Source organism: Thamnophis sirtalis, unplaced genomic scaffold, assembly GCF_051295495.1.
Source record: "Thamnophis sirtalis isolate CommonGarterSnake01/CBP01778 unplaced genomic scaffold, rThaSir2_p1.2 scaffold_2, whole genome shotgun sequence".
Lineage (NCBI taxonomy): Eukaryota > Metazoa > Chordata > Lepidosauria > Squamata > Natricidae > Thamnophis > Thamnophis sirtalis.
The window spans coordinates 155957719-155982616 of NW_028261382.1; the positions used below are offsets into that span (position 1 = coordinate 155957719).

The 24898-nt window shown below is 39.5% G+C and overlaps 1 protein-coding gene across 1 annotated transcript in view; it reads left to right on the forward strand.

The window, feature by feature from the left end:
• Window positions 1-24898, forward strand: part of LDLRAD4 (low density lipoprotein receptor class A domain containing 4) — a 302586-nt gene that overhangs the window by 86600 nt on the left and 191088 nt on the right. The window contains exon 3 of the mRNA XM_087707312.1: window positions 9026-9101. The gene's annotated coding sequence lies outside the window, so the exon portion shown is untranslated. The remainder of the gene's footprint in view (window positions 1-9025; window positions 9102-24898) is intronic.

The window sequence follows — 24898 nt, forward strand, 5'->3', positions numbered from 1 at the left end:
GAGAGTGGTTAGGAGGCAAGGAAAAAAAAAGAAAGATGTGAAACTGAGTAGTCTTGGTTCTTTCAAGCTGGAAAGAAGTCTCAGTTATTTGATTTGCAACTTAGAGACCATTCGGTTTAGCAACAGAGTTGCTGGTCCCAATTGGAGTTGTTATGTAAGCACTGCTTGTAGCCAATTTGATTTCTGTTCATTCCTCCTGTTACGGTCCATGTTTCTGTTTTCTCGGCCATACAGTTCAAACACTGTATGTTTTTTTCCTTGCTATTTTAATTTTGGCATTGCCATCTCCAGTCAAGAGCAGCACAATTTGCTTGCGTGCTTTGCCAATTCCAGATTGAGCTTGACCATAACAACGTCTTTCACTTCTGAATCAATGAATGGAGCACAAACTTTGGTAATCATCATGTTAAATGGGTTGTCTTTGAAGTTTAACTAGTATTTTTCCATTTTTGACTGCACTGTACCCTATCTTATATTTCCATATTGTTCCTACAATAAATGCAACACCATTCATTCTTTGTTTTTCATGATTGATAGCAATCCCTTCCTATCCATTTCATTTGTTGATACCTAAGATGCCAAAGTATAGTTGATTCATTTAATCTTTCACTATGTTTCTTAAGTTCCATGTTCCTATTGTGATTTTTTTTCAATTTTGAACTAGTTTCTGCAGCAGCTAGACATCCATCAGAGTATAACACCATTAATACTCCAAACAATCATCTGCTGTTCATCAGTAGCAGGTTATTTGAAAAACCACATACACTCATCCATCCTATCAGTACCTGAAGGAGGAGGATGTTACAGGCTCTTGTCTGTTAAGGAGTTCCAGCTGATGGACCCAGGAAATGAGCATTTCCTGCCATAACATCTGTTATTTAGAACATCACTCTCCCTGAGATGAAACTAACTCTACTGACGACCTGGAACCCTTAAAATGTGGTTTTCTCAGCTGGCTTGGGAATTTCATAATCAGAAAGTGATTATATAAATGTGGATTAAAATAAATATATACATAAATAAAAAAATACATTTTGAATGCTATCCATCCTGAGGGATCCACTTCTTCTGCCATTTATTGGTCATTCTGCTTTGTCCATTCATGAAGTTTTCTTAGTAGAATACTCTCCTCTCCCCCACAATATAGAATGATGCATTTGCCATTGTTGCTAATGTAACTATCCACTTACAGCATCTTCCTGTAGTACTGGTGTCTGATATAGATGCCTACTAGCTTTGTCTGGACAGCTGGGATGACTTTCATACATTGGACAACCCTACTGGGAGAATATATACTTGTGGTACACACCAGCATTCTCTGCTCAACCCTCTCAGGAACAACTCCCCATGACAATGAGTCAGTGAAGAGGGAAGAAAGTGGAGCCAAATAGCCAGAGTTCCCAATCACAACTCAACACCTTACTCAATATAACAAGACAATTTATTATGCCAGAGTAATGTGATTGCTGTTTTGAAGTCAATAGAAGATATAGGGTACAGTAGTCCTTGGTTAATTATTACCTGTCCAATGAGTGTCTGAAGTTATGAAGAGTTCCTTGAAATCCCCTTGGTCACGTAATCATGATTTTGAGTGTTTGACAACTAACACACACTTATGATGCTTGCAAAATCCTATGGTCACATGATCACAATTTACTACAAGCAAAGTTACTCCACCAGCCACTCTGCATTTGTGCATCATTGCATATCCTCAGTGAACCTTGTTGCGTTTGTGCCATGCCTGTATAGACACTCACACACCACCCTTCACCTGGCAGCCACTATCCCGAGGCCCTCCATTCTTGTGCTGTGCTTTTCCTGCCACCGAAACAGTCTCCCCAAATCTCACTGTGCTTGTGCCATGCATGATACTCATGCATCCTCCGTGGCCATTTGTGCTCTATGACACTTCTGCACCACTGAGCTTCTGCTATGCTGGTCACTTACGCATCCTTCCTGGCCTCTTACATACCCTTCGTAAGCATTGTTGAGCAGACATCACACTTCCCTGGCCACTCATGCATCCTCCCTTATCTGGCAGCAGACATCAGTAAAAGAAGCCCTAATATGAGTACTGTTGTAAGTATTATGTTAGTTAGAGTTTGTTTATACATTGTGCACTATCTGGGTCCAAAATAATCTCTAATGCCATTTTACACTGAAATGACATTTTAAATATGTTTCATGTAACTTGCTACTTGATTCTTTTAGCTGGAGCTGCCATCAACAAAATTTCACCATTTGCTATGTTTGTGTACCTATATAGTATTTTTTTCTGTGGCAACAGAAGTACAAGCTATGTAGCTTTATTACTCTGCTTCATTGTACAGTGTATGGCCAAATTCGGTACTGTATATGAGTGGGAAAGAGTAGCAGCCTTGTGTTCACTATTTAGAGAACTATTCTGAAGATAGTTAACCATCAAACAATGTATAAATTGCTTGGCTTGCTTGAATAGCACATTACAAAATCTGAATTCTATTATGGTGAGGATTCCTTTATTATAGATCCTTGTAGTCTACATCAGGAGTGTCAAACTTGCGGCCCACGGGCCGGATGCGTCACACGCTGGTCACACCTATCCCCAGTTTAGTGAAGGGAAAAAAGTCACGTGATGACATGACGCCACGAGTTTAACACCCCTGATCTACGTTGTGAGGATTCCCCTAGTACAGTATATGATCACTCTTTCTGCTTCTGCATTTATTGTGACTACTTTGTTAACATTTTTTAAACTAAACTCTAGATAATTTAGAAATGGGGAAAATAAAGTGTGTGTGTGTGTGTGTTTGTGTTTAACAGTGATCTGATCTTGAATTGTGAGTTGGTAAGAAATATTCATAAATTTCTGGCACAACTTGAATTCCCCTTTTACTTTATGGTTGCTTCAACATTCAAAACCTCTTCTAGTCTGGAGCATTCTTTCTCTAGATATATGCTAATACACTGTGAAAGTGTTCATCATGCCTGGATGGACCCTGCTGATAAACTACTGCCTGGAGATCTTTCCAAGTGCTAATGTGTCAAAGGGCCTCCGAGCACAAAATGAACATCATTAGTGCTTTCTAAAATCGTATCTGCTGAAGTTAGCTTGCACAGTCCGGGATAAAGGGTGATATTCTTTTTGAAGGATTTGGAGAGGATTTTTGGAACCAAGCATTAAAAAAAGAAAATCTGAATTGTTGGGAGCGGGTTGTAAAAAAATGCCTAATTGGTAATATGTTTTTTCTTAAGAAGTAGCACTATTAACTTATTTCACAGATTTTATGTCCTTGGATCCTTTGAAATATTGCAAAATTGAATTATTCTCAAAGCTGTTTAGATGATAACGATATAAAAATGTAACTGATGAGATCCAAGGTCTAGTATTGATAAAATTATAATGATACAATTGGCAAAACTAAATACAAGACTGAATAAAAAAGATAGTGGAATAGAGAGTATTACTGCGAAAAGAATTATGATTTAGACTTTATACTAATCTGAAAAGCCGTCTCTTCTGGGTTAGCGTTGAATGAGGAGATTAAATTTTATTAAATAAAATGGAAAACTGACTTCCTAGCAACATGAGCAATAACTTCAATGAATAATAATTAATGCACTGAGATGAAAATTAGCTAAAATAATCAAACACAATGAACAACCATCTTGGCAAATGAATCCAATATTTCATTTTGGAAATACAAAGTAAAGCATTATGTGACAGTTTTGAATTTAGGAATAAATGTAGCCTTTATAAAAAAAATTACATTTATGTGTGTTAACAATCTTTCTTTTAGATTTTCCTATTAATTGATGAATATGCAATCAATTTTTTTAACAGTATTATAACCATATGATTCAAAAATATTCCTATAGCAGTGACTAGTTAGCTGTAGGTTGCAGTTAGCTAAATGTTACCATATAATTTAATACAAGTGATGAATTTCTTACAGTAATATTACTTCTTTTTGTAGTCTTATATATGTTTAACGTTCTTTTCTATTTAACCAGCATATCTAGTTCTCTTACATTAATTAAGAGTATTTTATTACCCTGCATTTTTACATTAATTTTGTTTTAATGTTTTATTTTCTAGTTTATTAAAAATGAAATGTAAATATTTAACCATCAGAAAAAGGCAATACTTACTCAATCCTTGATGTGTGCATATTCTTGTTCCTTTATTCAGACCACATTAATATAACTACTGCTATTATTCCAAGTACTTTAGTGCTTTAGTAATTTTATGTGGCAGATATTATAGCAGTAATATATAGTAATTTTGAATACATATTGTATCTTCACTGATAAGAAATCTCTATATATTAAATTATTTTGCTTTTTACAGTAAAATGATTTTACAGTATCCTATTTTTCTACCAAGTGCTTTATTCTTTTTTTAACATACAATTCATTTTAATTTTTTAGCTAAATCATATTTTCATTTTTAAAATTAATTTAATTTGCAAAAGTTTATTTTAACTGTATTATTGTTTTAGAAAATATAAAATCAATTCCAAAGTTAAATCTTGTTCATTTAAGATTTTTATGTAGCTCCAATCACATAACTTTGGATGGTACACAAGATTCTGAAAATGCAATCTTATTAAATAATACAATCTAATAAAAGCAATATAAAATAAACAGATGTATAATAATGACTGATAGGTCTTCCTGTAATTTCTTTGATTCTCTCCATTTATCTTATACATTGGCTTCTTCTTACTTTCCTTAGTCTTAATTAAGGCATTATTAATTTTTGAAAATACCCATTTTACTTTTAAAATAATTATGTCAATTTTGTTGTAACTTATAAATAAGAAAAAAATAAACTAAAGTAGATATTTCATTTATTTATTTATATTTAAGTTATAAATTCAACTGAACAATGGTAGCTTTCATTGATGCTAGAAATAGATTTAAATTTCAGTTTCTTGTTATTTTATACTGATTATAAAATGAGTAATACAATTGGGCTATTTGATCTATATATAGGAGATTTGTTCAGTCTGAATGTTTTGGATCTTAAAAGTAACTTACTTTATCCAATTAATACTTTAAAAAATACAGCATAAATTACAGGGAATTTCTAAAACAAAAACTAACTTGAAATGATTGGGTTTTTCCCCCCTCTGGAAAAGAAAGGTGCAACCCTCTTAACTAAGTGAGAACAAAGGTTCTGGTTTTGACCATAGTCCAAAAAGAGGAAAACATTTAAGGCATATCCACATTTAGTGTTTAAATAACTATTTCTATCCTTTGCTCATGGAGTTTAATACTAAACTAGTTTAAGAAAACCCTGTTGTCAGGGTTCCAAAAAGCATGAAAAAATAAATCAGAGTCCAAGGTAAGGTATTACTCAAAGTTCCAATTTATTAAGAGAGCCTTGTTGGCACATCTGGGAAAACAAGAATCTGAAGGCTTCCCAGTTTTCCCAACCAGTTGAAAGTTCAAGATCTTGCCCCCACACCCACAAGTCCATCACATGGTCCAATCTCCCACTGCCATGCTGGCAGCTTCCACCCATCTAGTTCTGGTCAGGTGCAGAGGTGCAAAGACAAAGGATGACCTTTGCTTTCTAGAAAGAATTTTGTTATGGCTACATATCATCTAACTCCGTACAATTCCCCCCCCCCAATTTTCCCACAATAGAAAATGCATAGTAGAATAATAGAAAGTGTGGCAGGCCTGAGATACACAAGAAATGATGGCTGCAGGCCTGACACCTGTCTAGATTGAGATAACTTGGCAAGTCACCATGCCAGTGGACAATTCTTATATTACTGTGCCCTCACTTCTTTTTTTCCCCTAGAAAAAAAGATTAAGTACTTTCTTTCCTGTGGATGGCTCTCCCTGGACAAATACATCCACACATATATATAAAATTGGAGCATGAAAGTGCATGTAAGTATAACAATCCAGAGAGTGTAATCATTCTATCTCTGGTAACTAGAAGGTTAATAAAATGGTATATCCCTGGACTCGCTTAAAAAAGAGAGGTGGACTAGTTACCTCAGGAAAAGGAAATAGTAATTTTAAAAATGTTCTGCTAGGTTCTCCTTGAAGGCAAGAATTATATCAATTGTGCTATTGCAGTATTTTAAGGGAACACGGGGGACACTGACTCTGATGAAGGGTCATTCCCTCCTCTGCAAAGTAGTCCATGAACTCCTGGAATTACTTAGCCTGCAACAAACTGCTGTCCAAAATGGCCAGGAGTGAAAAGTGGACTTCAGAATTAGAGCAGGAAAATACGCCTTGAATTAACATAATCAGTTTCTGCTTTTCAGTAACATTCTGGCAGTGGGACCACTATGTAGTGCAGCTTAATGCAGTCTGGGGCTATATCACTTATTCCGTGCTGGCTGAGATACAGATAAAGATTGAATATTTTTACTCCTCTGTTTCTGGAGTACTTTGAAATTGTAACCAACCAGGTAAATTCTCAGATTACTTCATGGAATTATTTCCAGATTAAGATTTCATGGAAATCCTGCCCACTGGGTGAAATTTAAAGTACAGTTTCTACCACAGTTTTGCATGCTTTAGCAGAATTTGGAAGTATAAACTTTGTTTTTATTATTGGTTTGTTTAGTTTGTTAAGATAAGAGTTCAGAGGAGACAAACTTATCAGTTTGAAACGTGATATTGCTACCATTTCATGGAGTGTATTGATTAGTTCTGGAGAACATAAGAGATTGGCTTTCTTGTCTTTTATGCTTATACTTTTTATTAAATTCAATAAAATTTCTTGTTGCATTTCAAACACTTTCTTGCAAAGGCATTTCAGTTAATGTCTTTGAAAATTTTCATTATAGCATTTAACTTGACACTCTGTTACTTATGAAAGTGATGTTAAAGAAATTCACATTATTAGTAGTTTAATGAAGAAAATGTGTTGTTCCTTCAGACGATACAAAGACAGATTGGTTCTCATTTTTGAAATATATATTAAACATTGCAAATCTTTTACATTTTATAGCTAGAGTTGTGTAATAGTACTAGTCAATAAGAAGATGTAATCAGTATTGTGAAGAAATATTATTTTTTAATGAAGCAAGCTGAAGGTTAAATCTGGATCTTGTTAGAAAAGACTTAAAGAAGTGTCTGCTAATGTCACAGGTAACCAGGAGTGGGATTGATGTTTAAGAGGAAAGGGAATTTGAATGGCAGTGCCCCTACCTTGTGTTCGTGAGACTAACTAAAATTGGGTTTCTTTATTGCCTTCTGCATCTTGGCAATATGAAAATGAGATAGGGTGATATTTACTTGAACAGAATACATCCTTGAATTTAAGAAGACTTGATTCCCTGTAATATAGTTTATCAACTTAAGTGTGCAATATTTGGATCCAAAATAGGCAAAAGTTGCTTATTGCCTATATCAGTGTTTTTCAAACTTAGCAGTTTTCAAACTGTTTCTGGTGTTGCCCGCTGGAATTCCGGGATTTTCCAGAGTCCCTATAGCAACTGTGGGAGCTTCAGAAAAGGTAAAGCTCCTTTAAAAGCTTGCCACAAGTACAGAAGGGTACCCATGAAAGATCTAAAGCACTTTTCCTGCTTCAAATTCAAATCCTGCATAACTATTATCTAGGTTTGTTGACTATAACTTAAAACTAATTCTGGAGATTTCATGTTCCTTTTCTTATATAGAGTAACAATTTTGCTAATCTCCTGCAAGGTGGCCAGCATTTGTTGTTAGTTATTATTGCTTCCCCTTGCTGGATAAATTAAGCTAATATGACTTATTAACCCCACTTTCCTAGCTCTTTATTCCAACTTTGTTGCTAGTTTCTTTTATTCCCATGAGTGGAAATAAAATGAAGCCTATCACCAACTTACACTTTATTTGAGGGAAAGAAACCTTATTTCTCTAATGGGTAAATATGGTCTTATTTTAAGATTTGTTATTGGAGGTCTTGATTTATAAGAACTAGTCTTCTTGATCATTTAATATTCGTGAATGCCAGTGGAGACGATTGACAGCTGAAGAGCTATATTTAAAATCCCCTCCATATATACTTTATATTCATTGACCCACTAAACAGATTTGGCATAAAGCTGCAATTGGTTTAGTATTCTCATTTGCAGCGCATATCTGCATGGTGTGAAATCTGTCTGAAGCTGTGAGGTTTCTTCATTAGACATTAATCATTCCAATCAGGATCAGACGGTTGCATACTTTGGGTATGTAATTATGGAAGAAATTTTATATGCTACAGAAGTAGTGTGACAGGTAGTCAGTCTGGATCCAAATTATTAAACATCACAACTAATGAAGCTTACTGTTCTTAGAGAAATATATTTAACAAATGTTTTCTTAACTTAAGTGGCGTAATACCTGAATGGGGAGAGTTATTGCAATGTTGCTATACAATTAATACTGCAGCCACAGAAGATTCCATAATTCCATTCAAACAGGGTCACTGGTTTGAATGTCCAGAGGTTGGTTTATTTGACATTATTGAATTGATTTTATTGGCCAATTTTTCATATATATTTTACTACTGATGTTTGCCTACTGTTATGAATGACAAGATGTGGAAATACTGCGCACAAGTGTATATTTAATTTAATTTTGATGTTAAAGCACTATGTTGGTTGGACTTTGACTGTTTTTTTGTCCCAACATATCCAAGAACAAAATACAGGGATTGCTTCAGGTTTTCAGATGTTTGTATATTTTGTTTAGTTTTTCACTAACTTCCTGATAGCAAATTATAAAGTTCAAAGCCTGGGGGGGGGGGGGTGGGGGGGGTGGGGGGGCAGATCATTGCAGCTGCACAGGATATAAAAATACTGTTTGAATTCACAGAAAGAACACATTGCTTGACTTCTAAATTATAGAACCTGATTATTATTTATGAATTTGAGAGTTGGTATATTAATGATGAGTTCTCACTTGAGGGAAGGTTTACAGAGTTTTGATTAATTGCTCTGCTACTTCTGCTCTTCTGGCTTTCTGAAATTATGGTGTTTTTTTCATTGTCAGCTCTGTTTTGTATTCACTGCCAAAGTAAAGTGATTTTATTCCTTTAATTTAGTGGCACTAGTGGAATTGAATTAACCTCCTAAGAAGTAAAAATAGACTTCACAATTATCCAGAGCTTTTGTTGATAGGTGAGTTGATAAGAGCCAAGGTGGCGCAGTGGTTAAATGCAGCACTGCAGGCTACTGCTAGATCAGCAGTTCAGCGGTTCAAATCTCACCGGCTCAGGGTTGACTCAGCCTTCCATCCTTCCGAGGTGGGTAAAATGAGGACCCAGATTGTTGGGGGCAATATGCTGACTCTCTGTAAACCGCTTAGAGAGGGCTGAAAGCCCTATGAAGCGGTATATAAGTCCACTGCTATTGCTATTGCTATAAGAGTTGGTACTTATTGCTCTTATTGGTTTATATATTTCTGCCTATTAGTTCTTGGCTTATTTTACCTTTTCTTCAAGATACCCTGAAAGTTGTGTGCAATAAAATTATTGTATATGGATATTACAGTATTACAGATTCTGCCTTTAAAGGAAGGAAGTAGTTATAATGATTATATATATATATATTAAAAACTCTCACTGGATCCCTCATGGCTACAGGTTTGATTATCAAGTATTCCTGTATAGATACTTTCCATTTCCTTTTTTACTCTTTCCAAGTCAGTGAAATATTGGAAAGAAATTATATAAAGGGTGCCAGATTCTTTCTATGTGTGAGAAAGAAAACTGAACAGAACAACTGCATTTTTCATTTAATAGCAATAGCAATAGCACTTAGGCTTATATACTGCTTCATAGTACTTTACAGTCCTCTCTAAGAGGTTTACAGAGTCAGCATATTGCCCAACAATCTGGGTCCTCATTTTACCAACCTCAGAAGGATGGAAGGCTGAATCGACTTTCAGCCAGTGAGAATTGAACTGCTGGCAGTCAGCAGAATTAGCCTGTAATACTGCATTCTAACCACTGCACCACCCTAGTAGTGTGATAGGAGAAACTGAATTTAAAAAAGTGAAAAATTGGTCAAAAATTATAGTGCATCGTTATGGAGACTCAGAGGACAGGAGTCCAAGTGGTAGAACTGCAATTATAGAGGGGTTCTTTTTACATCCAGAGTACTCATAATGTAGCCTCAGAATAAGATCTTCATAAGCTGAGAGCTCAGGCCAGCTGGAGTTCAGTTCCTCTCAAATCAAAATGCTTTTATCTTTTAAATGCTGAGAAAATTATAGTGACTCCTCAGATAGGCTTGGCAAGCATTCTTTCTTACTACAGATACACAAAAGAGTGTATTGATTCATGGATGAGGACATATATGCTCCTTTTCATATCTACCTGAGTTCTTCTGGCTTCATAAGATCTTCATAGAATGAGGGCTCAGGCCAACTGGAGTTCAGTTCCTCTCAAATCTAAATGCTTTTATCTGCTAAATGCTTTTATCTGCTAAATGCTGAAGAAATTAATTTTAGTGACTCCTCAGATAGGCTTGGCAAGCATTCTTTCTTATTACAGATTAACAAAAAGTGTATTGATTTGTGGATGAGGACATGTATGGTCCTTTTCATAACTACCTGGGTTCTTTTGGCTTAGTAGATTTCATCATGCTTGCTTTGAACCTCTATCAAACTCCATCCCCCACCCCCAATTGATTTGGGTCATGACTAATGAGGGATGGGTGTGACTGAAAAGCAAATCTAAAGTCCCCTTGGCTGATGGAAGTAATTTCATAGTTCTTTCAATCTATGAGTTTTTTCTCCTTTGGGTGTGCTATTCCTGATGCTGATTGGATACAAAAAGAAAGGATACAGACAGAACAATACCTATTGGTTTCTGAGTTGTGCTGTGTAAAGACGTCTTCATTTTCTTGCCCCATTTTGTCTCATGAAATAGTCTTCATGAAAGCTTATTTGGCACTCTGACATGAATGGTTCAGAGGAGTCCTTTTCGATGGAGGAAAGTGTACTCCTTGTACTTCAAATGCCAACAGATTTGTGATAGCCTTGACCCTTGACTCTTACTGTGACTACTTGAACCCCTGCCAGATTTTGAGATCACGGTACTTAATTTAACTAAACTTTGCTAAGTACTAAAATTTGTGCCTTGAGTATTTTTCTGATCTTGACCATGATTTTTTTTCAATCAATCCTGCTATAAATGCCAGAGATCTCTGTTAATGGAAAATCTGATAATACCAATTGGACTGTTGTGTGAGACATTGGTCTTTATTAAATGAGAAATTTAGACAAACTATAAGGTTTTATTTCTATATGTGTACACACACACATACACACACACAGTATTATGTTCTGATTTTAATCTACTGTTGTCCTCTTTAACAGAAAGTGAAAGAAAAATACAGATTTAAGAAACTAAAATATAATTGAAGAGTAACAGATGGTGAAAAACTGCTTGGAACCTAGGGATTTTGTTTTTGTCATTTCTGAATTTGCAAAGTTTGATGAAAAAAACCCCTAAAAATTGGATGCATGCCTGTTATGCATGTATATTTAAATGCTTTAAAGAAGGTGAAAAATGTACTCCATCTTTCTCCAATCAAGTGAAACCCCCATTTCATCAATGCAGGACTCTACCGTATTTTTTGGAGTAAAAGACGCACTTTTTCCCCCTCAAAAAAGAGGCTGAAAATCTGGGTTCATCTTATACACTGAATACAGCATTTTTTGCCTCCTGAAACCCTGCCCCGTTCACCAAAATGGCTGTGCATAGCTTGTAGGAGGCTTTCAGAAAGCTCTTGGGTGCTGGGGAGGGCAGAAATGAGCCATTTTTTTCTCAATTCCCCCCCCCCAGCCCTCAGGAGCACTCTATAAGCTTCCTAATGCCTGTTTTTTGGACAGAAAACGGGCTAGTTTTTGCGAGGTTTGCAGAGTGCAAAAACTTTTTTTTTAATTTGCCTCTTCAAAACCTTGGTGCGTCTTATACTCTGGTGTGTCTTATACTCTGAAAAATATGGTAAATTAAAATATTCCTGATAGTTAACCTCTGGACAGTTAAACACACGCAACCATGTGGCATTCACCAACTCTCCAGATAATTGTTATCACTATCATGCAGATTTCTTTTAAGACTGTTTTCTTCACATTCAGATTAAATCTGCCTTTCTGCAACTGAACTTCTGAGAGAAGAACATTGTCCTATGACATCATGTCAGTTTTACCAGGTAGACCAGACAGGAAACATGATTAGATAACTAATTCTGCATTATTGTAAAACTGTGTTAACAGACTATTGCAAGGCTGAAAATACAATTCTTCCACCATTTCCTTTACAATCAGATAAACTAGGAAGAGTCGCTTTTGAACCTCTTATCCTGCCTACAATTCAGCTGCAGCTATGATGTCTCTTTTCTGACCATTACCTAGGCAGCATCTCTTTTTCCCATGTTTGTTTACATGCTTTCAAATAATTGAAAAATGCTGCCATACACACCCTCACTCCCAGTTCTTTCAATCTTTCTTCATAAATTTCCAATTTCTTGTCCATGTTTTTCTCCAAACCTTACCCAGAACTAGATATAATACTGAATGTTGGTCTGAATATCACAGAACTATATTTCTGTGATGCAGCCTAAAGTTGCCTTTACCTTTGTTCCTAGACACTGAGAGTAGAAACTGAGGGCTGGACAGTGAGACTACTTTCAAGAAGCAGGCCTGGTGTTCCTGAGGTCAGCTCACTCTTGAATTTCTGTCACATCTTCCACTGGAATCCTGAGTACTCTCTGAGTTTGGTGGATCGCTTACAAACATTTCTTTACCCAATGAATTAACATCAGTGCAAGAGAGTGTAGGGTTTGTTTCCTGTTTACTATATAAACAATAGTTTGGCCTGCCAACATTGCTGAGGATGTAGCTTTGTCCTTGCTAATTCTTTAATTGGAGTATTGTTTTTTACTTGATTGTTTGTCTGGTGTTAATCCCTGCTTATCTGGGTGTTGGCTGCTAAAGAGGATATATTTTGTTTGTTGTATAAATATGGTTTATTTATGTGTCAGTTGATGGCTGATTTGTCTCAATGCCAAGCTTCCAGGAATTCCTTAATATTTTTTTGATTTAGCTTAGTGTAGGATGCTCACAACTTCCTAATTGATACTATGATTGAGTCTCTCCAAGCTAAATTCAAAAACATTGGTTACTTGGCTTCACCTCTAAACGTTCCCTTTCCTTCTGTGGCCACATGCAGCTTTGGAGGCCTCAGGTGTCTCCAAGGCTTTGTGATAGCCTAGAGCAGTGGTCCCCAACCTTTTTATCGCCGCGGACCAGTCAGCCTTTGATAATTTTACCATGGCCCGCTGAGCGCGCGCAGGGGTGGGGGGGCGTTGTTCGCGACGACACATTGATTGTTTATATATCACGTGCGTACCAGCGCGGGGCTCTCTTCCCTGGAGCCTTTGCGCACGGCCCAAGAGCTTTTGCGCACAGCCCAGGAGCCTTTGCGCTGCAGCGATCATGTCCCCCGGCCGCTGCAGCGATCATGTCCCCCGGCCGCTGCAGCGATCATGGCCCCCGGCCGCTGCAGCGATCATGGCCCCCGGCCGCTGCGCGGCCCGGTGCCAGGTACTCCACGGCCCAGCACCGGTCCGCGGACCGGGGGTTGGGGACCACTGGCCTAGAGAACCAAGAAGTACTATACTGGATTCCAGGAACATGCAGTCAGGGGAGGTAGGGGAGGCGGGGCCTCACCAGTGTCATAAGGAAAAGAAAAGGAAAATTAAAAGGAAAAAGGCTAAGGTAGTTGCTGACAGAGTCACAGTGGATGACTCTGCTTAGTGCTAACTGCAGGGGGAGGCGAGAGAACTACGGGCTCCTTTGCATAAGGAATTTTTCACCTTTTAACCCTTGCTCAGAGTTAGGCAAGGGTTAAAATGCGAAAAATTCCTTATGCAAAGGAGGCACGTGGTTCTCTGTCTCCTGATCTGGCAGCAACAACTCTTGCTTAAGTTGCCTTTTTATTTTTACATTTTTTACATTTTCATCATGGCGGGCGGACAAGAGGAGAGTTGAAATCCTCTGTGACACAGCTGGAAAAGGTATGTGGGTCGGACGGGAGGGTGAATTCAAAATTATTGTAATTTAATTTGTAATTTTTTATTGTGAGTAATTTGTGTGTGTCTGTGTGTGTCCGTGTGTTCCTTTCTTCACTTCACACAAACAAACTCTCTCTCAATTTGAGAGAGAATTTGTTTGAGAAGAGAGGGGCAGCCCTCTCCCCCCCCCACTGGGAGCCCCGTCCTGCTCCCCTCTCCCTTTCCTCCTCCTCCTCTCCCCTTTCTTTGCCTGCTGCCACCTCACCCCTCCGCCTCCTCCATCCCCACCGCTGTGTCCAACAGAGGCATCTCGCGTCTATGGCAGACATAAACCTGAGACGCCTCTGTCAGGGACAGCTGCGGGGACGCTGCTTCTTGCCACTGCTGCACTCCACCGCCTCGCCCCGCCTCCTCCGTCCCTGCTGCTGTGTCCAACAGAGGCGTCTCGTGTCTATGGTGGACATAAACGCGAGATGCCTCTGTTGGGGACAGCTGCCAGGATGCTGCTTCTCGACGCTGCCACGCTCCTCCACCTCGCCTCCGCCTCCATCCCCACCACTGTGTCCAACAGAGGCATCTCGCATCTCTATAAATGCGAGACGCCTCTGTCAGGGACAGCTGTGGGGATGCTGCTTCTCGCCACCGCTGCGCTCTTGCCTCACCAACCATAATCCTCACCGCACATCACTGCTGGATTCTCCAGCTTCCACCAATGACAGAGTTCTCCCCACTAGCTCATTGGTTGTGGGTACCAGCCAAATACACAGAGGCTCAGACATATGCACCCTCTACAAAAGTAAAAAGCATTCATATGAACCCAGAAGAACTGAAAAGAAGTAAAAAACTATATAAAATTATAACATTACAGTGGCCCACAGTAACAAGAAATTTACCCAGAAATGTATTTTAGCAATAAATTGAAACTGATTAAAAGTGGTCTTTGCTTTATCAAAATGGCATTATAAGAGCCTCGGTGGCACAGTGGCACCGGCTGCCAGAGTGCAGTACTACAGGCTACTTCTGCTGATCACCGGCTGCCAGCAGTTTGGCAGATTTATTCTCACCAGGCTCAAGGTTGACTCAGCCTTCCATCTTGGGGGCAATATGCTGACTCTGTAAACTGTTTAGAGAGGGCTGTAAAGGACATTTGAATAGTTGTTGATTTTCTTTTAAGAACATTATAATGGCATTGTATGTCAGGATTTTTGGAGTAGGACTTGACTCTTTCATTGTTGTGAGGATTTGTTTGCGTGAGGTACTTGCCAAAATGCTCTGAAGTAATGCCATAACTGTGTGTGTGTTATACATACATAAACACACACACACACGTGTGTGTATGTGTATGTGTATGTGTGTGTGTGTGTGTGTGTATATATATGTTGTATTTGTGCTGATAAATAAATAAAGGTTGGCTGACACAGTGTGTGGCTGTGTGGCTGACACAAATGTAACAAAGGCAACAGTAAAAATATTGGGTTTCTGTCTGGATGGTCTCTTGTGACGAGCCGATGGACAGAGAATGGAAGCAGTAGACTTCCTCCCATGTTTGGGCATACCAGGGGTTGTGACTTTAAATACACACACACATATGTATGTATGTATGTATGTATGTATGTGTGTGTGTGTGTATATATGTATATATATGCAGGTTTTGGTGTGTTCGGGTCTTTTCTCGTGTAAGATTGAGAGTATCTTGGCGATGTTTCAACGAGGTCCCACTCATCATCTTCAGGCTGGTGTCTTCAACCTCATGCCTGTGTGAGCAAAGGGTGATCGGAGCTGCCGTTCCTCTATAAATACTGGTGGGGGTGTGTGGAGTGCTGGCTTTGTTGCTGCAAGCAGATTGGTTGGCTGTGTTGTAACATTTTGATTAGTTGATGGAGTTGATGTTTGCAGATTAGTCAGCTGTTTTGTAACATCCTGTGTGGCTGAGGTACTGACTGTGTGCCTATTGTTCTTTTGTGTTGTAATGACCTGGGTAATGGGCTGTGCGATGACCTCCTGAGCTCTATTGTTGTGATATATCCTAAGTCCTGTGCTGCAACCTCCTGGTGGGGTTGGCTACATTGTAACGTCCTGAGCCTTTGGGTTGTAACCTCCTGAGTTGTGTGATATAATGTCCTGAGCAGATGGTTGAGGTGTAACATCCCGGGCTTTGGTTTGGCTCCGAGTTTGCGGTCTGGCCATGTGTTCATGGCGTGTGTCAGTTTGCTTTGTGTGAGGGGTCAGAGCGGGGTGCAGCACTTGGTGATGCCGCGGTTTGGCTTCTGGATGGTGGTTGTATTTGGTCTATGGAATGGGTTTGGGTTTGAGTCTGGTGAGGGTGATTGGTGGTTGCGTCCTGTGTTGTTCTGGGTCTGGTGTTGGTTTTTGTGGCTGGGACTCATTTGTTTACTAGGGCTAGTTTCCTGATGTCTGGTAGGCGGGAGGTATCATCACGTTTATTCATGTTGTGGGGGGTGTTTCTCTATTTCTATGGCTTCCATAATTATGGAAGCCATAGAAATGGAGAAGAATAATTATATAAAGAAATAGAGAATAAATATAAATAAATTATATAAAGAAATAATTATATAAAGAAATAGAGAAGAACAATTATGGAACAATTATGGAATAATTATGGAATATATATATATATATATATATATATATATATATATATATATATACACACATACATACATACATACATACACACACACACACACACACACACACACACACACACACACACATACATTCGTAGATTTTCACGGATGTAGGTATGCTGGTCTTGTTGTATTCGGGTCTTTTCCCATGTAAGATTGAGATTGTCTTGGCAATGTTTCGGCGAGGTGTCACTCGCTATCTTCAGCCCAAAACCCAGTCTGAAGATGACGAGTGAGACCTCGCCAAAACATTGCCAAGGCAATCTCAATCTTACACGGGAAAAGACCCGAATACAACAAGACCAGCATGTATGTATGTATGCATGCATGTATGTATATGTATATGTATGTATATAATATTAACAAACAAGATGGATCAATGACATCAGCCAGTATGTGGGCCCAATTGGCAAAAGAAAGCTCAGGACTGTATTGGTTGGAAATAAGTGGAAGAGGCCTTCATTCTGCAGTGAATGGACAGTGGCTAAATAAATGTTACTGTGGGATGCTGCAGTGTTATGATTGTGAACTGCTTGCCAAGTGCATGAATTTTGATCATGTGATTGGGAACACTGCAACAGCTTCAAGAAGTCATCAAACAAGGGGTCATTAAAGTGAGGATCACTTGTATATTTAATACACTTAAAGAACATCCAAAGTACCTGATAAAATATTTTGCCTTTAAAAAGTCGTGAGATACGAGGTCCTAGCTATCTTGAACTAATTTCGCAGTTTATTTATAAACGATGGCATCCAAATATAGACATGTTCAGTGAAAACATATAGGTTTAAAAATTATATAAAACTCTAGTGTGCAGTAGTAAGTAAATGAAAACATTTTCAAAAAGTATTAGTTATCTCTTTTTTTCAGATATGGAAAACTGCTAAGAATGAGAGCACTGTTTTATAATCAAATTCAGTAGGAACACGGTGGATCACATGGTAAGCATGCTGGGTTGGAAGTTAGCATGCCTGCATCAGAGTGGGGTGAGCTCTTGCCCTTCGCCGCAATTCCTGACTGGAACATGAAAGGACATGGCAGGCAGCTCCCCTCCGTGCATAGAAGGGAAAATGGGCTGGAAAAAAGAAACTTTTTTTCATCAGCTCCATGTTGCAGTTCCCCTCCCTTCCATGGGCAGAAGGGAACTCCAACCTCAAATGCTAATAGGATTTTGACATGAAGTGTTTGCGGCATTGGGCATTTGGAAACAGCCCTCAGAAACTAGAGGAAGTCCTCTTGTTTCAAGGACTGGCAGCAAAAGCCTCATCCTGCAAATGCCCTGTGCCAGAATCCTGCTGGGATTTTGGGACTGACTTTTTCATCCAGCGTCCTTGAAAACAAATGCACGGCTTGGCAGAAAAGCCCTGCCCTGCGGAGTGAAATCAATCCATCAGGCCGTGCTTTTGGTCTCAAGGAGGCTGGGTGAAAATGTCCCTTCCTTTTTCGCCTAGTCTCTTTGAAAGCAAAAAGCACTTCTTGATAGATTGATCTTGCATGGCGCGGTGGAATTTTGTCTGCTAAGCAATGTTTTTGCTCTCAAGGAGTTTGAGTGAAAAAGTTCCTTCCAAAATCCAAGTAGGATTTCCTGCTTGTTTTTTATGATGGACCTTTTCCAGCCAGCCTTCAGGAACTAGAGGGAGTCCTCTGGACAGGCGGCAGGAATTTGGCAAACTTTCCTGCCAAATTCCCCATTGACTTTTTGAGGAAGCTAGCAGAGAAGATTGCATATGCTGATCACATGCAATGAGTTTGGGCACCAGTTTTAAGTCCCTTCATCCAGCACCATCATAATTTCAACAGTCGCTGGACAAATAATCATTAAGTGAGGACTACCTGTAGACAGATTCTCCTCTCTTGCACCAGCCATAGCAAATAATTAGATTGGGGAAAAGATGGCTGCAGTAAAAAGAGTAAGAAAGATAAAGATGAAGGACAAAAATAATTGATGAGGAGTAATGTTTGATAATGTTTAAAGGGGGGAAAAAGCACAACATTTGTTCTGAAAAATTAGACTTTTTTGTTGCAGAATTCATTTACTCAAAATGTTATTTTATTTATTTTATACCCCAACACACTAGGGCTGTGTACAGGAAAAATTGCAAGCAGACTGAGCACTGTTCTCATTCATATCTGACAATCCTTCATTTCAGCTGTCGAAAAACGTATTTTTCAATGACAAAAGTTACTTTAAAAAGTGACACAATCCCAAATTTTCCCATTACAAATATTCAGTATTTTTTTAATCTTAAGGGATCCAAAACAGTATATTATTATAATTTTGTTTTGTAATAGTTCTCAGTCAGTACTTCCAAGAGTTTTGCCAAAAGCAAACAAATAAACCTCTTTGCAAAAACTATTTGACCTTCTGTGAGAGTAAATAGGAACAAAACATTCTGTTAAGACCGTTGATTTGGGTTACGTTAGGCAACAAAATCAATTTTGACAAATCATAAGTTGTTTACGCGAACATACCATACAAGACATATTTCATGAAATGTTATTTTCGTTTTGATATTATCAATTATTCTTCCATTTTCTCTGAGAGCACTCAATGCCTTCTTCAATAAAAAAATAAATAGGAAAAAAATCTGAGAACAGCAATGGAAATAAATAACTAATTCAAATGGAAAAGGAATGATTAAACAGGAAGGTTTTGAATGCAGAAAGAACATAGTCAAGTACAACTCTTGAGGAAGTATTTTACTTTGGGTTTAATATCCAGACTTTAGAAGCTTGTTTAGGAGAACTTCTATTGCATTTAATGCCTTTATTTAGAAATATTACAGGCTAGAGTATAATTTCAACCATTCTCCAACAAATGTAATTGATTTATTACTTCCTTTGTTTAACTTCATATGATGGGTGTATTATTACCACAATGACTGTAAAGTTACTTTCAATTCTTAGAATGGTAACTATTTGGCAGTATATAGTTAGTACATTTTTGGGGTGTGTGTTACACAACTGAGTTAAAATGCAGGAAGCTCAGATTTGTCTGGGGTTCTGGTAGAAATGTATGTATAGACTACAGTTTTTGTTCTTAAAATGTTCTCCATCCACACTGTGACATGCATATATAACCTATGATGACACATTCCATGTTAATTTCTTTTGTCAAGTATCTGAATTGTGTCTATATTTAGTGCCTGTTTTCTTGTAATTTACAGCAACTTGGAGGGAAAGTTAAAAATCTTTCAGAACTTTTGGAGCTTCTGGTGGAAGTCACACCGGTATGGAGCAAACGATCAGGGCTCCATTTAGTTTGCCTGGTTTTTCGTGTTTCGTGGAGGGATCAGTGGTTTAGAGGGGAGACCATGGAGGTAATATAGAGAAGTGTGATTTCCCCTTACAACAAGAGGAACCCCTCAGATTTGACATGAAAGAAATCAGCTTCTATGGCAGATCTGGAGGCATGACGACCTGACTGTTGAGAATTGATATGCATGGCTGAACTCAAAACTGATTAGTGATATAGAAGAAATAGAGATTTTGCCAAACACGTGGGCTGACCATAACCCCTTAAAAATACAATGGAAGGGACAAAGAAAAAGAACGAGATGGACATTAAACTAGAGGATTCTAAAAGAAAAACCATATGTACAAAAGATGGAAAAAGAACTCGAATTATTTTTTTAGGGAAAATCGGAAAGAACAAACAATGCTACAAAATGTATGGGACACAACAAGCGTATATACAGGGTTTAACAATAACCTATGTGGCACAGAGAAATAAGGAAAAGACACACCAAATGGCACTCCAGAAAAAACTCAAAGAATTGAAATGTACACTACAGGAAGAACCACAAAGAAATAAAACTAAAGGAGAAAGAGATCTAGTGAAACATAAAATTAATTTAATGCTACAAGAAGAAATGACACGAAATCTTAAAGTGATGAAACAAAATTTCTTCCAAAATGCTAATAAACCAGAGAAATGGTTGTCGTATAAATTGAAAAAGAGAAAGAGAAAAAAATTAATGCAACAACTACAGGATGAGAAGGGGAACATTCATCACCAGTCAGAGGGAAAAAAATATCATCCAAAAGTTTTTTAAAAAATTATATAGCCAAGGAAACATATTAGAAGAAAATATTAAACAATACTTAAAAGAGAGGGATATGCCAACAATATCAGATGAAACTAGGGAAATGCTAAATGATAAAATAATGATGACGGAGATGAAGGAGGCAATTAAAAACACAAAAGAATAATAAAACACCAGGACCAGATGGGATTCCAGCAGAATTATACAAAAAAATTCAAGAGCCACTTGAGGGACCAATGTTGGAACTGTATAATGAAGCACTAGAGCAAGCCAGATTACCAAATTCATTGATTGAGGCATTTTATAATATTAGTTCCAAAAGAGGGTACTAACAATCAGCAGATCAAAAACTATAGACCAATTTCATTACTAAATGCTGACTATAAAATATTTGTCACGATAATAGCAGAAAGGTTCAAAAAAATATTAAATGAAATTATTTCCCCAGACCAAAATGGGTTTCTTCCAAAATGACAATTTAAAAAATAATACAAGAATTATAATGAGTGTGTTAGAATATTATGAAGCCCACCCTGAGAAACAGTGTTGATATTTGTGGATGCACAAAAAGCGTTCAATAATTTAAAGCAGCAGTTTCTTATTACCCAATTAATCCCAATGAAATTTGGAGAAAAATTGATAGGGATGATCAAGGCAATATACTCTACCCAAATGGCAAAAATAATAGTAAATGGGAAATTAACAGAGAAATTTAATAGAGCCAAAGGGGTTAGACAAGGATGCTGACTATCTCCCCTTCTATTTATTCTATCATTAGTATTGTTGATACAAAAATGTATCATTTTTAGGCAAAATTGTGAAATAAAATGATTAAGAATTGAAAAAGAAGAATATAAATTTCAGGCATTTGCAGATGACCTGGTTTTCATCATAGAGGACACTTTAGAAACAGGAACAGTACTAATGCAAGAAATAGAGAAATTTGGTAAAGTGGCAGGATTAAAAATAAATAAAGAGAAGACAAAGACAATAACTAAAAACCTTACACATAATCAGAAAGAGAAATTGGAGGGCAAATTGGGAATTCAGATAGTTAAGAAAGTGAAGTAATTTGGAATTTGGCTGACCGCAAAATGTTCCTCTATAAAAGAAGACAACTATATTAAACTACTACAACAAATACAAAAAGATTTGGGAAATTGGGCCAAATTACAGTTGTTATTAATTGGAAGAATTGTGACAATACGAAAACAATTTAAAAATTCATTTGGCTAGGGAAGAAAGCCCGAATAAAATTAAAACTTTTACAGAATATTAAAAGTAAGTGAGGTTTTGGATTCCCAGATTGTAAACTCTACCACCAAGCTGTAGCCGTATCATGGCTTAAAAATTGGATAACACTTAAAAATAAAAGGATATTAACAATAGAGGGCCATGATTTACAGCTTGGTTGGCATGCATTTATCTGGGAAAGGAAGAACAAATCCCATGCATATTTGGGATCTTTGGGGGAGAATTAAAAGAAACTATTACATCAGAATCCCATTGTGTAAGGTGACCAGATGTCCCGATTTTGGCGGGACAGTCACGATTTCGCACAATTTGTCCCGCATCCCGCCACTTTCTTAAAAAGTCCCGATTTTTTAAAAAAACATTTATTTTTACCAATGTAAAGAGGCTGCAAGGCCATGGCAGATAGGGGCCACCAGCGGGTCTTACTGATTTTCTAGGATACATACAAGTTGCCTACTGCGTCCTCCATATTTGGGGAGAGACACTCGCTCCCGCGCAGCACGATCACGCCGCAGGTTTTCAAAGCCACACTCTTGATTGGCTCGCAAACGTCATGAGAGACGGCTTCCGAAGGAGGACAAAAAGCGCTGTAGCTTTGCCTAAAGAATAGCCATCTCTGTAGGAATGAGAATGTCACTCATCCCAATCCATTGAGACAAATATTTAATCTCTCAGTTAGATGCTTTCGGAAAGCAGAAAGCCTAGATATTCAAGGGAAGACTTATCCTACTCGCGATAGCATCGGGATTCTGCACTATAGCTCACAACGTTGCTATGCAGTAGTAAATTGAAAAGATATAATATGGAAAAACCGACGTCATTAAGCTGTAAGTCCTGAACTAATATATTAAGGAGTAAGCCTTACTGAATTGCATGTGGTTTTCTTGCCGCCTCGCTTAGAACTACCCGCCAGAAACGAAGCAGTCTTGCGAGGCCCCCAGCGGCCCCTTTGCTCGCGGGGTGCAACAGCCCACCCTTCGACTCGCTGTTTCCATCCAGGTGGCTGGAGAGCCGCTTGTGACAAGGTGCGCCACCTCGAGCTACCTGCAGCAGCGCTTCCCTCTCTCTGCGCTTCGCCTGCCTGCTGGCACCAATGCTCCAGGTGTCTTCTTCACCAGGCAAGCCCTCCGCAGGGCAAGGGGGTGTGACCGGGCAAGGTGGAGTCAGTGGGGCAGACAAACTCCATGCCCGCCTCTTTCTTCCAGCAGCTCCGAGAGTCGCTGGTGGCAAAGAGCTCGGCGGCATCGCCCGGCTGGAGGGGAGGGCATGGGGTGCGGGAGACCAGCCTCCAGGAAGCTCGCCTCTCCGGATGGCCCTGTAAGCCCCACCCCCCTCCAGCTTGCTCCGTCCCATCTGCCAGAACTTCTCCCATGTGCAGCAGATCTCTGTAGATCTGCCTCTGCGGAGCCTTCCTTCCTTCCTTCCTTCCTTCCTTCCTTCCTTCCTTCCTTCCTTTCTCTGTCTCCTCCTCATCATCATCTTGTTCCTTCCTTTCCTTCCCTCTTTCCTTCTTATTCCTATCACCTTCCTTCTTTCCTTCATTTCTTGCCTCCTTTCCTATCTCCATCCCTCTCTCGATCTCCTTCCCCTCCCTCCCTCCTTCCTTCCTTTCTCAGGAGGGGACGAGTGGGGGGGGGCGAAAGGGCGACAGGCTGTGGATGTACAGGGACCCCTCCCCTTCAGACACAAGACGAGAGACCATGAGGAGAGCCCAGGATGAGGGGAGGGCAAGAGGTTGGCAGAGCCACAAACGGCGGTGGTTGTCCCAGCCAGGGGCGTGGCGGTGGTGGTGTGGGTAAAAGGGAACCAGCTGGAGCTGCGGGGCCAGCGGGGATCGGGCAATGGAGGTGGCCAAACTCCATGCCTACCTCTTTCTTCCAGCAGCACCGAGAGTCGCTGGTGGCAAAGAGCTCGGCGTCACCCGGCTGGAGGGGAGAGTGCGGGAGACCAGCCTTCAGAAAGCTCGCCTCTCCAGACAGCCCTGTAAGTCCCCCCCGGCTCGCTCCGTCCCATCTGCCAGAACCTCTCCCATGTGCAGTAGATCTCTGTAGATCTGCCTCTGAGGAGCCTGCCTTCCTTCCTTCCTTCCTTCCTTCCTTCCTTCCTTCCTTCCTTCCTTCCTTCCTTCCTGTCTCCTCCTCCTTCTCATCTTGTTCCTTCCTTTCATTCCCTCTTTCCTTCTTATTCCTATCACCTTCCTTCTTTCCTTCATTTCTTGCCTCCTTTCCTAGCTCCATCCCTCTCTCGATCTCCTTCTCCTCCCTCCTTCCTTCCTTCCTTTGTCAGGAGGGGACAAGTGGGGGGGAGGCAAAAGGGGGCAGGCTGTGGGTGGCCAGGGACCCCTCCCCTTCGGAAACAAGATGAGAGACCATGAGGAGAGCCCAGGACGAGGGAAGGGCGAGAGGTTGGCAGAGCCATGAGTGGTGGCGGTTGTCCCAGGCAGGGGCATGGTGGAGGTGGTGTGGGTAAAAAGGGAACTGGCGGGGGCTGCGGGGATCGGACAATGGAGGTGGCCAAACTACATGCCCGCCTCTTTCTTCCAGCAGCACTGAGAATTGCTGGTGGCAAAGAGCTCGGCGGCATCGCCCGGCTGGAGGGGAGGGCGTGGGGTGCGGGAGACCAGCCTCCGGGAAGCTCGCCTCTCCAGACGGCCCTGTAAGCCCCACACACCCCCTCCAGCTCGCTCCGTCCCATCTGCCAGAATTTCTCCCATACAGTATCCACAACTCTGCAGAGCATAATTGGATCCTACAGTAAATACATTCAGTAGTATCAATGCATTTTCCAACCTGGCAAAATGAAGACTACAGCGCCTAGAATTCCTAAACAACAGATTTAAATGCCTGCGTGAGAATTTTGGGAATTGAAGTTTCAGTACAGAGGTGCAGATCTTGAGCGAATTGGCTTGAAGGAGGCTAGAAGGAGCCTCACTGAATTTAATAA